General features: G+C 44.2%; 1 long non-coding RNA gene across 2 annotated transcripts; it reads left to right on the forward strand.

Moving 5' to 3' along the window:
- Positions 1–6,661: 6,661 nt before the first annotated feature.
- Positions 6,662–8,390, forward strand: LOC133430448 (uncharacterized). 2 transcript variants are annotated; one of them, XR_009774922.1, is made up of 4 exons: positions 6,662–7,116; positions 7,251–7,475; positions 7,553–7,633; positions 7,753–8,390. It is a non-coding gene; the product is annotated as an uncharacterized LOC133430448 (long non-coding RNA). The 2 variants fall into 2 exon arrangements; XR_009774923.1 differs by having other exon boundaries at positions 7,251–7,447.
- The last annotated feature ends 5,422 nt before the right edge of the window (positions 8,391–13,812 follow it).

The raw sequence follows: 13,812 nt of genomic DNA on the forward strand, positions 1-13,812 counted from the left end.
CAGGACTTGAATCAGCGCGTCAACATAGCACGTCCCACGACAGGCAAGGATTTTTCGAAAATCGAGAAACACATGCGAAAAAAGGCTATGCGTAGATCGAGTGAGTGCAAAAAGAAACATGTACCACCTGTAAACAATGGTACAAGCATCACTAATAGAGCGCAGTATGAGAAAGAGAAATATGTCAGCAGTTTGGAATTTCGGCTGACAAAACTGCAGGCGATTAAAACCAAATACGTAAAAGACCGTTATCACCGGAAACAAAAGAAGAAGTACATCAAAATAAGTTGGATGGATCTGGATAGTCAGAGCAAACGGAAAACCTTCATGAAAAAGTACATGAAGGAAAGATATAGCACTGATCCTCATTTTAAAAACAAACAGAAGAAGTACGTGAGCGAGAGGTATCGCACTGATCCTCATTTTAGAATCAAACAGAAATGTTTGATGAAAAAGTACGTGAGGGAGAAATATCACCACAACCCAGAGTTCAGGCTGCGTCACATACAACACTGCATCCAGAACAAAAAGGATAGACTCGCTAAAGATGCTGCACTTCGTATTCGTCACAAGTTGCAGTGTGCACTCAGGATTAGGAGGAAATACATGGACATCGTAAACTGCCGCCCGGAAACTGCACAGCCTGTGGTCAACCCTGTGATGGTAGAAGCCATATCGGTATTTCGGGAAATAATTAGACATGGGCCCACACATGTCTGCACAGTGTGTCACAGAGCTCTGTTCCCCAATCAGGTAAGGCATTGCAACAGAGCCAAATATATTAAAAACATTTGCGTGGTGGCTGCTTGCTTGACAGGTAAGTATGTCCACGTTTGTGACACCGATTGCTCAGCCCCATGCACCGTTCCACAGGACAGGATGCGGGAGTGGATCTGCCACACCTGTGACAGCCACTTGGCCAGAGGACGAATGCCGTCCATGGCAGCTTGCAACAACCTGGAGCTTGCACCCATTCCCCCAGAGCTCGAACAGTTGAACGTGCTGGAAAGGCAATTGATTGCAAAAATCTTACCATTTGCAAAGATAGCTGCCTTGCCCAAAGGACGTCAAAGAGCAGTACACGGAGCAGTTGTGTGTGTACCATCAGAGATGGAAACCACAGTCAATGCTCTTCCGAGGCCCAGCGCCCAAGCCCAGCTGTTGCAAGTAAAGTTGAAGCGCAACATCAAGTACAAGGGCTATCAGCACTTCTACACAGTTAACATGAAGAATGTGCTAGCAGGGCTAAGGATACTGCGAGAGACTCATTCAGAATACAGCAACATTGAGATTGATGACTGTGCTGAATTTGAAAGTCTCGAAGAGGGAGATGCTCCACAGGAAGCCCCAGATGCTGCACAGCTCAAGGAGCCCAGACATCCGGAAGGAGACATGGAACCCGCTGCAGGCACATCTGGTGAAAAGCAGCCCAATGAGGTGGACGACGACAAGGAAAAGGAAGACCTCAGGCCTGGTCTGGCCTTGGACACGTGCATGCAGCCTCTTGACATAGCACAGGAGGTTCTGTCATATGGGGATGGCATATTTAGCATTGCTCCTGCCCAAGGAAACAAACCTGTCGGTTTCTTTGCCATTCCTAAGCTTGAAGCCATGGCCTTTCCTGTTCAGTTCCCAACCGGAGAGAACACCTTGGATGAGGGCAGAATAATCCATCTGTCCCCAAGTGTGTACTTCAATTCAAGGCTCTTCTCTGTGGATGCCCGCTTTGCGAGGGACCAGAGTTATCTGTTCTTTTCCCAGTTTGTGACGGAAACGCACATCGCTAGGAACAGCATGTCCATCCAAACACGCAAGGGGAAGAAATTCACCAAAGATGGGAGGACAATTTCCAATAAGATGATTCAGGACAAAGAGGAGCTGGAACAACTCATCCAAAATAGGGATGCGACCCGTTTCATGCAACCCCTCCGAGGCACTCCAGCGTATTGGGAGAAAACGCTGCGAGATCTTTTCGCCATGGTCAGACAGTTGGGCAAGCCAACGTTTTTCCTAACGTTTTCTGCCGCCGAAATGAGATGGCCGGAGGTTATTGACATTATCAAAGCTCAACAAGGTGAGCAAGGGGACTTCTCAGAGCTGGACTGGAATGAGAAGTGTGAGATTCTCCGCAGTAACCCTGTGACGGTGATGCGCTTGTTTGAGAAGCGAGTGGATGCGCTCATGAGAGATCTGCTCCTGTCACCTGCACAGCCCATCGGTCCAGTGGAGGACTACTTTTATCGGGTGGAATTTCAAGCTAGAGGTAGTCCGCATATCCATATGCTGGTGTGGATCAAAGATGCACCAGAGATTGAGGATCCTGAGTGCTGCAAGGATGTCATCAAATTCATTGACCGCTATATATGCTGTCGGATGCCTGATGTGGACACGGACCCCGAGCTCCACAAAATAGTGTCTGAGGTTCAGGTTCACAGCCGCAACCACTCCAAAACATGCAGGAAAGGCAATGTATCGTGCAGATTTGGTTTTCCAAAACTGCCCATGGATCAAACGATCATTGGCTGCACACCTTGGGGGGCTGTTGATGATGGTGATGATGAAGATGTCAAGAAAGACGATGCCCAGAAAGACCAAGACTGTGGACAAAACGATGTTGGCGGGCATAAAAAATGTGGGGAAAAGTCCAAGGATTCCAAGAAGAGTCAGAAGAAGTCCAAGAAGAGCAAAAAATTCCTCTCAAAGCAGCAACAGATGGCTAAGGAAAAGCTGAAGCCGGTGAGAGATCTTCTAATGGACCCAAATGCCTCTTTCAAGGACTTGGCAGAGTTGTTGCAAAAATGTGACTTGCATCCTGAAGAGTACTCGCACAGTGTCAGATCCCTCACCAGTGGAATGGTGGTCTACAATAAGCGTGACCCCAAGGACTGCTGGGTGAATGGATACAACCCTGACCTGTTGCGAGCATGGAACGCCAACATGGACATCCAGTATGTCATTGACGATTTCAGTTGCATCATGTATATGATGTCGTACGTCTCCAAGCCAGAGCACGAGATGACTGAATTCCTTGACTCTGTCATCCGTGATGTACGGAAATCTGGCGTTAATAAACAGGATGAGATGAAGCAGATTATGCAGGCGTATGCTAAACACCGAGAGGTTAGCGCTCAGGAGTCTGTGGCACGGGTATGCAGCCTACCGCTGAAAAAGTGCTCGCGTTCTGTAATTTTTATACAGACGGAGGACGACGGTATGAGAATGAGTCTTCCGATGAGCAGGCTGCAGAACATGGCCGCAGATGAAGAGGACGTTTGGATGGCAGGATTGCCGGAAAAATACATGCAGAGGCCTGATACAGGCGAGTTTCGAGACATGTGTCTGGCTGACTTCACATCCAATTACAGGGTCCTCTACGGTCAGCAACGTCAATCGGCTACTGCCATTCCCCTCCAGAACGACCACGGGTTTATCCAGAAGAGGACTTCGGGAAAACCTGCCGTCATCCGGTTTACTCGTTTCTCAGAGAAGAAACATCCGGAAAAGTATTACAGACGGGTCCTAAAACTGTACTGGCCACACAGAGAGGATGCTGATCTGAAGCCGGAACGCTACCCGACCTACGAAGCGTTTTATAAAAGTGGTCGGCGTCCGGGCCGATTGCCTGTGAAAAAGTACGTCAACTTCAATAGAAAGCGCTACGAAGGAGAGGGTAAGAAAATCGACAAAGCCCTCGAACGGTTTCGAAAGGAGGGACCCGTCCGCAACGCGTGGAATAGTTTTGCACCAGAGGTTGAGGTGGATCGTTTAGAGTGTGTCGCTCAGCGAGAAGCCATAAACCCTGGCGAGGAGGAACAGGAGCAGCTTCCAGATTTTCAGCTTCAAGGTGAGAGCAGTGGAGCCATGCCAGCAATCCAGGCGCCGGAATTGAGCCCCGACTTTGTGAGGAACATGTTTCGAAGCCTCAATGAGATGCAGGCGTCCGCCTTCTACGCCATACGCGAATGGTGTTTGAAACGCGTCTGGGGTCAGGATCCTGAACCCTTTTTTTACTTCATCTCTGGGGGAGCCGGTTGTGGCAAGTCCCATGTGATCAAGTGTGTTTATCAGGAGGCCACCAAGATTCTGCGCCAACTTCCCAGGTTTCGCAATGAAGGTGACATGTCTAAGCCTTCAGTGCTGTTGGCGGCGTTTACTGGCACCGCCGCTTTCAATATCTCTGGCAAAACACTGCACTCACTGCTGAAGCTGCCGAGAAGCCTGAAACCTCCGTATCAAGGTCTCGGAAACACACTGGACGAAGTGAGGGTAACACTGTCCAATGCGGAGATCTTGATTATTGATGAGATATCCATGGTCTCTAAGGATCTGTTTTCCTATGTCCACTGGAGATTTCAGCAGATCAGAGGAAACAGGAGACCATTTGGAGGGATGTCTGTCCTTGCAGTTGGCGACTTTTACCAACTGCCGCCCCTTGGTAAAGGCAAACCGCTATGCGTTTTTGAGGATGATGTGCTCGACCTCTGGCAAGATTTCAAGCTGGTCAATCTGACAGAGATAATGCGGCAGAAAGATGATCGCACTTTTGCCGAGCTCTTGAACAGGATTAGAACCAGGAATAAGGAGGATCCGCTCAGCGCGGATGACGAAGCTCTGCTCGCTCAGGCCGTTGTGGAGGCCGGAGATTGTCCGACAGACGCCCTTCATATCTTTGCCACCAACAAAGAGGTTGACGAGCACAACGCTGCAATTTTAACTGCCTTAAAGTTGCAAGTTGTAGAGATTCCAGCGCAAGACTTTAGAAAAGATCTGCGAACTGGAGAAATGAAACCTGCGTATGATTCCTTTAAAGGCAATAAAAGGGATTTACCTGACAACCTGCAAGCGGCTCAAGGAGCACGAGTCATGGTGATCAGGAATCTCGATATTGAGGACGGGATTGTAAATGGCACTTTTGGAACAATTGCCAACATTGTCACCACCACCGAAGACGGACTGACTGTGGTCAAGCTCATTGGACTCGAATTGGATAATCCCACGGCAGGCCAGAAATTCCGCAAGAAGATTCAAGGGGCGGAGGATAACTTGGTGTACGTGGAAAGGTTCGAGGAAAGCACGAGCATAAGGGGGATGGTTCGACGGCAGTTCCCGATGAAGCTGGCCTTCGGCTGTACAGCTCATAAAGTGCAAGGCATGACTGTGCAGTCTGCTGTGGTGTCCTTGAAGCACATTTTTGAACCCGGAATGGCCTATGTCGCCCTGAGCCGGACGACCTCACTTCAAGGACTATGGATCAGAGACTTTGAAGAAAAGAAGATCTATGCGAATCCTAAAATCACCACAGCGATGGAGACTATGAGTCACGCCTCATTCGAGAGTGCAAGACCGCTTTTGCACTTTGTCAAGACCGCAGACCACACTGGTCCAACTTTGACAATAGTCCATCACAATTGTCAAGGACTTCCGTCGCACATGGAGGACATCAGGTCCCACCATGAATTCAGACTTGCTGATGTCCTGTGCATCACCGAATCCCATCTGTCGGGATCATTTGTTTCTCCAGACTTCCAGCTGGAGGGATATGAGATGTTTGCGCGCAACAGAAATGTCTCATATTCTAACAGAGCGGATATGGCTATGAAAGATGGAGGTGGAGTTGCAGTGTACTACAGGAGCTGTCTACAAGCAGAGGCCCGACGGTACATTCAAAATGTGCCCAACCTTGAATTCGCCGTCGTCAAGGTTGAGGGTCCTGTCAGAGCATTGATAGCCACTGTGTACAGACCACCAAATATCCAACTTGACGTGTTTCTTGCAAACATGCAAAGCCTCTTGGACACTTTAGAGATGATGGGTTGCCAGCCTGTAGTGGTTTGTGGAGACTTCAATGAAGACTTGCTCTCCAAAGGGAAGAAAGCCATATGGGAGTTGTTTCGGTCCAGAGGCTATAGCCAGCTTGTTTCCGCTGCAACGACCGAAAAGCGGACACTGATTGATCATATTTACATATCGCAACCACAATGTTGCCTTCAATCAGGTGTGCTGCAATCGTATCACAGTTATCACGATCCGGTGTACTGTGTTTTGACTTCGCCAGAAGCGGGAGGCTTGTCTTCTGAGTGAAGTGGTTTTGCTTTAGTGGTGTTGTGTCTGGATGCCTGTGGGGAATGTGGCCTCGGGTCCAAGTCATCTGTGAAGTACTCTTTGGCAGAGTTCACAGCTTGTTGTTGATGGTGGTTGGGGTTGAGCAAGATGGCCTGTTGTTGTTGTTACGGTAGTTGTTGTTAGGGTAGTTCTTGTGGTTCATTGTGTTATTTTCTTTTGGTATCTGGATGCTTATGGTGAATATGGCCTGGGGTCCAACTCATGGTGGTTTTGGGTTGAGAAAGGTTTCCTCTTGTGGTCTTTTATTGTGGAAAAGAGCCCTTGTAGGTATGTTGTTTAATTCGGAAAAGGTGCCCAGCCCAGATGAAATGGTAGGTATTCGGTAGGTATACGGTAAGTATTTTCATCCACATCCTTCTCATTCCCTCCCCTTCTCTCTTCCTTCCCCACCTTTCCCTCTCTAGCACCCCCTCTCTGTTTATCTGTTTTTGTGTATGTCTGTCATCTGTGTTTGTCTGCGTGTGCGTCTGTCTGCGTGCGTGTGTGTGTGTGTGTGTGTGTGTGTGTGCGTGTGTGTGCGTCTGTGTGTGTGTGTTAGCACACACTGCTGTGTGCTAACACAGGGTATGTGTGAAGCGTCTAGTGCAGTAGTGTGGTGCTTGGAGCTAGTGCATGTTGCTGCATTGTGCTGCTCTCTGCTCACTGCTTCTGCCGCTGGCTAGCCTTCTGAATGGAGGGTGAAAAGAAGAAGCTGACTTAGTTAGCTTCCTCCTGCCAGTACAAAGCCTCTCCACTACCAAGACTCCTGCAGTGCCTCCCCGGGGCCACACACGGAAACTGGGTACCTCACGGTCCCAGGCTAAACTGCAGGGGATCTCGGAGCAGCAGCGGGCCCCAGAGACACGGCGTCAGGGCCACCACTGTGTGGATAAACCCTGGTGCCTGTCAACCGCTGTCCCAGCTATGGGTGAATAGTCCCCCTGCAGGTGTAATGTTGTCAGTTGTACTTACAGAGCCACTGAGGATGCAGGCAAGGTGCACTTACAGACAGAGGTGAGTATACTGTTAGATGTTAGTTTGATTTGACTTTTCAATGCTCACATTTCTTTGAAGTTTTTTAATCTTATGTTAAAAAAACTTTTCAACCCACATGTATAAAGTTGTTTTCATTCTCCTTTGGTCTACAGCCAGGATCAGGCATACCTGGGCTGGCTACAGGAAGGGTCCAGGAGCAGCAGGAGCCAGTAGAGCCATGGATGACCTGCGGTTGGTCATGGGAAGAGCTGCAGCAATGTAGCAGCACTCTGCTGCATCAGTGAGACTTCCTAGACGGTCCAACATGTGTCCAAGGGGCCACAGCAGCAGTTCAATGTGTCTCAGGCAGGTGCTCATCAGCTAGATGCTCTGCCAATGTATGCAGCTTTCTTCTTGATGATTCACTTGCTCTGAAAACTACAACTTATTGATTATTTCTTTGTTTCCAAATCAGGGCTACAACAGATCCAGGTAGCAGACCAAGTGACAACAGCAGCTCTGGAGACAACTCTATTGATGCAGCAACCACACAGAGGTAAGATTTTCTATTGTCCTGGTGTGTGAGCAATTGTAAGGCTAATTTGTATACTGAATTTAAATTCAGAAATAACTATGATGTATGTTGTGCTGATATCTCTGCTTTTGTGTATTCAGGAAAGAGGAAGATGACCACTGCTCTGCACTGTCCAAAGACATTCTGCTGCCACATGAATGCCCCTCAGACAGAGGGATCCTCACTGGTTTTGATGTGGACCTTTGACCTCTGTGAGTCTCAATCCTTGTAAAGGACTCAGGACTTATTTTGTCCTCACATCTGTTGTGAATGGAAGTCTATTGTCCATATTTGCAACTTTAATTGTCACAATAACAGTTCGGTTTTTGATATTTTAATGAGAGGCTCTTGGTCTGACCAATCATGGTAGATTGACCCAGACTTCTCTATTCTTTTGTTCTGCATTGTAAGGCTTCAATTCTCTCAAAATTAAATTCTTGACATGTTTTTATGATCATACACTTAACTGCATTATATTGTTTTATCTTTATGTTCTTAATGAATGTTGTCCACATGATTATTACTTACCTTTTGATGATCTAAATTACAATTTTATTATTAGCACAATGATCTTGTCTGCACCCATACAATTTTGAATGCATCTGTAATTTCATTCTTGCATAATTTTTATATTTTTGAAATATTATCTTAAGCTTAATTCACTTCAAGATTAATATTGTGTAAAACCATATACTACTTAAAGACATATGTAAAATGTTATGCAGAACAATTTACTTGAATCAGAGTTGTTTACTTTGTTGAATATTTGACATTTAATAAACATGTTTGTACAGTACTGGTTTTGTCCTGGTGTTCCATATAATAGAGGTGTTATTGATGATTATTATATAATTTAATTTCTAAATGTATTGGATTAACTGTTGTTTGACCATATGATTATCATCTGGGCAAATGGACACACACATACAGACACACGCACATGTGCAATGATGTCATCGCTCACTTCAAGCTCCAAGCCTTCAAGATTTTTCCACTTTCTTCCATACATTATCATCATACTCCCACAGTTTTTACTCTACATGCAGAGTACATGCATAGACTCACTCATTCAGTCACTCAAACACAGACACACACTCACTAGCTCTACTCTCTCTGACACACACACACACACACACACACACACACACACACACACACACACACACGTCCATAGGTGTGCATGAACTCTTCAGGGAAACACACACAATCCTCAGAAAACGAAAGGTGGATGTCCTGAAGCAAGGCCGGAAGCTGAAGTGCTCTAGTGTATATCTAAATGATCACCTGACGAGGAGAAACGCCTACATTGCCCGCCAAGCACGTGTTCTGAGGAAGGATAACAAAATACAAGCCACCTGGACTGCCACCTGTAAGATCTACATTAAGCTTAATGGAAACCCAGAGGTTGCAAATACACTGCTTATCCATGAACTTTCAGAGCTGGATCAATATGTCTGATGAATGTGATGATGATTTAACAACTTGAGGTATGTGATAAGATGACTGGTATAAACAAACTACCTACAGGCTTAGTCCTTGCACATATTAACATGTAGTTTGAGGAATAAAATCCAAGACCTTTCTTTATTTTTGCAATTGAACAATATAGATATTCTTGCAATTTCTGAAACCACCTGGACAGTTTTATAAACAATTCAGAAGTTTCTATAAGTGGCTATTCAATTTATAGACATGATAGAAATAGGTTTGGAGGTGTGGCCATTCTAATACATGACCATTATCCTGTTAAATTGAGACATGACTTGATGGTTGATGATGTTGAAGTGTTATGGCTGCAGGTACATCTCCCCTATTTAAAACCAATACTTGTTGGATGTTGTTACAGGCCACCTAGTGTCAGGATAGAATATTTAAATGCATTATGTAATATGCTAGATAAAGTGACTGAAGAAAACGGAGAGATGTACTGGATGGGTGATCTGAACATTGATTGGCTATCTGATGAGTGTGCTCTCAAGAACAAGCTTAAATATATGACTGATATGTGTGGTTTATCCCAATTAATTTATCAACCTACAAGAATTTCTATTAACACTGCTCATACCTGCCAACACTCCCGATTTATGCGGGAGTCTCCCGATTTTCAACCATTTCTCCCGCCCTGCTCCCGATTTGTAATTTCTCCCGCTTATCTCCCGATTTTAAAGTGAAATCAGCCCCCCCAAAATTAAGAGCACATTTTTCCCTTTCCAACGATACCAATATTGTGTTTGTACAATTTAAAACTGCGTTAATTTGGGGCTGATGCAGCTGCGTCTCTCTGCCTGCAGTCACTGCATGTGTCCAGCATGTCCCGCCCACAGCTCCGTCTGATTGGTTACACACAGAGACAGGCACGGGGAACAGCCAATCAGCAGTGAAGGCTGTGCATGCTCTGTGAGAACAAACAGAGGAGCGGAGAATTAAGTTTTGCCGGTTAGAGAAGCTCCGCAGAGCATATGTATGTTTCCAAGGTAAGTTAAGGCAGCAGACTCTCCCGAAATTGTAATAAACATCCCAGTCCTCTACAACTCACAACTACTAGTAACGTTACTGTGAGCGTGTCTGTTAATCACCTCAAACAAGGTTGCTGATAATATTGACATGAAAATAGTCCGTGATAGTAGGTGTGTGTGTGTGTGTGTGTGTGTGTGTGTGTGTGTGTGTGTGTGTGTGTGTGTGTGTGTGTGTGTGTGTGTTTTAATTTAAGAATACGTTGTGACTTTGTTATACTGTACATTTTGTACAATGAATATGGCTTGCATTGTGTTCAGTGAAGCAAAGCATACATAAGTCTTTGTGGCAACAACAAATAAGATTTTCTAAAGTTGATATCTTTCTAGTCATAATTGAGTACAGTATAATGATATAGGCTTTTATACACTGCTGTGTGTTTAATTGTTATAGCTAATGATGCCATATGATGAGATGAGATGGTAAAATAGAAGTAGGCGTGTTGCCAGGATGATTCTCTCACACGTACATCGTCGTCTACCTCACACTAAAAACTGCAGAAACTTCACTCATCCCAGTGATCAGCCCCAAACATTCTGATCAGATTACCCCTATTAAATTGTTATTCTAGCTTTTCAAAGTGCACCAGATTGATGCATTTAAATGCATTATGCTCAAAAAATTTCAAGAAATTTGGCTCCAAGAAGGCTTTAGAGTTATTTTGGGAGGTACATTTTAGCACATTTCATTGTAGCTATGCATTTAAAGTTCATTTAAAGTCGTCTTTTTTTATATCAGGGCGGGATGTTGTGAGTGGAGCATTCCAACCGCTACCCCAGAAAATCTCCCTCTTTTTCACAGCCCAATGTTGGCAGGTAGATCTCCAACATCAAAATGTATCCATCATATTTTCACTAATACCCCTGATATGTGCTCCACACCTGTTTTTGTACCAGTTTAGTGACCATAACTGTGTGGCTGTCTCCAGGAGAACAAAGCGTCCTAAAGCCTGTCCCAATATTATGGTAAAAAGAACTTATAAGACATTCAATGAGGATAATTTTCTCACTGAGCTGGATAACATTAAGTATGTGCTATTGAGAGTTGTTAACAGTCATGCTCCGTTAAAAAAGTTTACAGTTAAAGCCAAAAGTGCTCCTTGGATTGATTCTGAATTAAAGAGTTTAATGGCTCAAAGGACTAAGAAGGTTGCTGTTCTCTTGTGGACAGAAAACGTTATTGTATACAAAGGCATCATGTGACCAAAGTGAACAGAGTCAAAAAGAAAAAACTTCTATCAGAAAAGAATTTCTGACAGCGGTACGGACAGTAAGAAATTATGGAATGTACTTAATGAAATTATGGGGAAAAAATCTACCTGTACCTCTTTTGTTGAACTGAATGGAGTTTATTTAAATAAGCCAACTCAGATTGCAAATTATTTCAAGGATTATTTTGTTAACAAGGGTTCTAAACTCAGAGAGAAAATGCATTGTACTGTTGATACTAACTCAGATGAGCTGATAAAAAAATTAATTATGAAAAACAAGTTATGTCATTTTGAATGTCATCTGGTCAGTGTTTTGCGGGTAGAATTGCTGCTGAAATCTTTGACTGTTGGTGGGTCTGCTGGAATGGACAACTTGGACAATAGGCTATTGAGATCATCTGCTGCGGTAATTTCGAAGCTTCTCTGTCACATGTTCAACAGGTGTCTGATTAGTGGTGTGTGTCCTAAACTTGGGAAGGAGGGTTAGATCATTCCTTTACCCAAATATACAAAATCAACTTTCTGCGGTCCAAATAGTAGGCCTGTAAGTATTTTACCTGTTCTCAGTAAATTATTGGAGATGATAGTATTCAAGCAAGTACAAGATTACTTTTCTTACAATGATTTAACAACAATGTTCCAACATGCTTATAGGTCTGGCCACTCCACCTGCACTGCAATGACACAGATGTCCAATAACTGGTTAACATCAATTGATGACTCGATGCTTGTGGGAACAGTATTGCTTGACTTCAGTGCTGCCTTTGATGTGATTGAGCATGACATTTTAATTTCTAAACTCATTAATTATGGTTTTAATTTTTCTGCAATTCAATGGTTTAAGAGCTATTTGTCTGAAAGGTCACAAAAAGTTTATTTTAACGGTGCCTTATCGCATAGTAAGTCATTGGACTGTGGAGTCCCCCAAGGTAGCTGCCAAATCGCGATCATCCGGCAGTAGTCCGTGGCACTTCAAAATTTCCCGGGAATTTTGTCTAGTTAGTGCCACGGCTGCGCCACGTGGCACGCCTCCTCCATTGAGATGCGCAAGCTCAATGGAGGAGGAGTGCCTCGTGCGCAGCACGAGGCACTAATACTATTGCTCAGGCTTATTTATTTATTATTCCATATTCTTCCGTATAAACTTCGGCGCGTAACTAGTTGCGCAGCTTTGAGAAAACTCAAAAAGTAAAAACGTAGAAACGTGCGCCTTAATCGGGAATCAATTGGTATGACTTTTATAAGCGATTGGCGTGCACGTTTTTGCGCAACGTGCACAAACGTGCGCTTTTTGCCCCATCCGGAACGCATTGCGTGAACTTTGGGGCCTCACCACTCGCATACCGTTACTCGAAAAATTCTGAACCGATTTAGAAAGTTGTAGGCCCTGAATTTAACTACATTCCTGTGGATTTTCAGAACGATGGCACGAATAGTTTTTGCACGAAGTGCAAAAACATTTCCAAATTTCCAAACTAATGGGGACCATGTATTTGTATGGGGCAGCATTTCACACTGTGTGTGGGATGAGGTTAAAAAAAAAAAAATCACCTTTTTTCTGAGTCACCTATCTTTCTCATACTTGCACGTAGAAAGGTCATTCAAACTTCAAAACGGAGGAAAACTTCTCTTCTCTCTCTAAACCCCGGACTGTTTTTTCCTAAAATGTACACTTTTCAAGATATGAGCGCTCAAGCGAGGACTGGAAATCACTTTTTTGTCAAATCTTCAGTGCGGTTCTAATTGATCAGAGTGCGAGAGACTTTAAAAAAATGATCATAATTTTTATTTGTAACTCGACCTCACGGCCAAACCGTAAAAGGTAGACAGATCATTTTTGGTCAGAATATAGACATAGGTTTTGTGATTCATAAAATGTGACTTTGACAGGCGTGGTGTGCACAAAATTTGAACGGGGAGACTAACAGCCATGCCAAATCCTGTCTTTCTCTCCATTGACTCCCATAATAAATAACGTTTTCTTCAAAAAAATCTCATTTTTGTTTTCGAATTGCCGTTACTAACACATTTTAAGGAATATCTGAATAAAATTAAGATTGTCAGAATCTTCCGGGTTCTGTCTCTCTCACGATGTCTTTGTTTTTCTGCTAGGAGCTACAGTTTGATTACAAGGTGAAGTTATTTGAGGCTTGTCAAATCCGAAGAACTAGCTGAGTCATTCCAATACAATATACACTACCATACTTCCGGGTCATGTGACCCAGAACTAGTCACATGACCCACTCAATGCAGACTTCATAATACTTTACCTTGGATAATGGAGGAATCTGAACCCTGACCTTACATGATCCCCAGTCCTGCTGGGGACAGGTTCATGGGATATATATGTATATTATTATTATTATACATATAAATATTTACATTTGTATATTATATATACATATTAGCCCCGCCCCTTCTTCTGATTGGCCGATAC

Source organism: Cololabis saira, unplaced genomic scaffold (genome assembly GCF_033807715.1).
Source record: "Cololabis saira isolate AMF1-May2022 unplaced genomic scaffold, fColSai1.1 scf037, whole genome shotgun sequence".
NCBI lineage: Eukaryota > Metazoa > Chordata > Actinopteri > Beloniformes > Belonidae > Cololabis > Cololabis saira.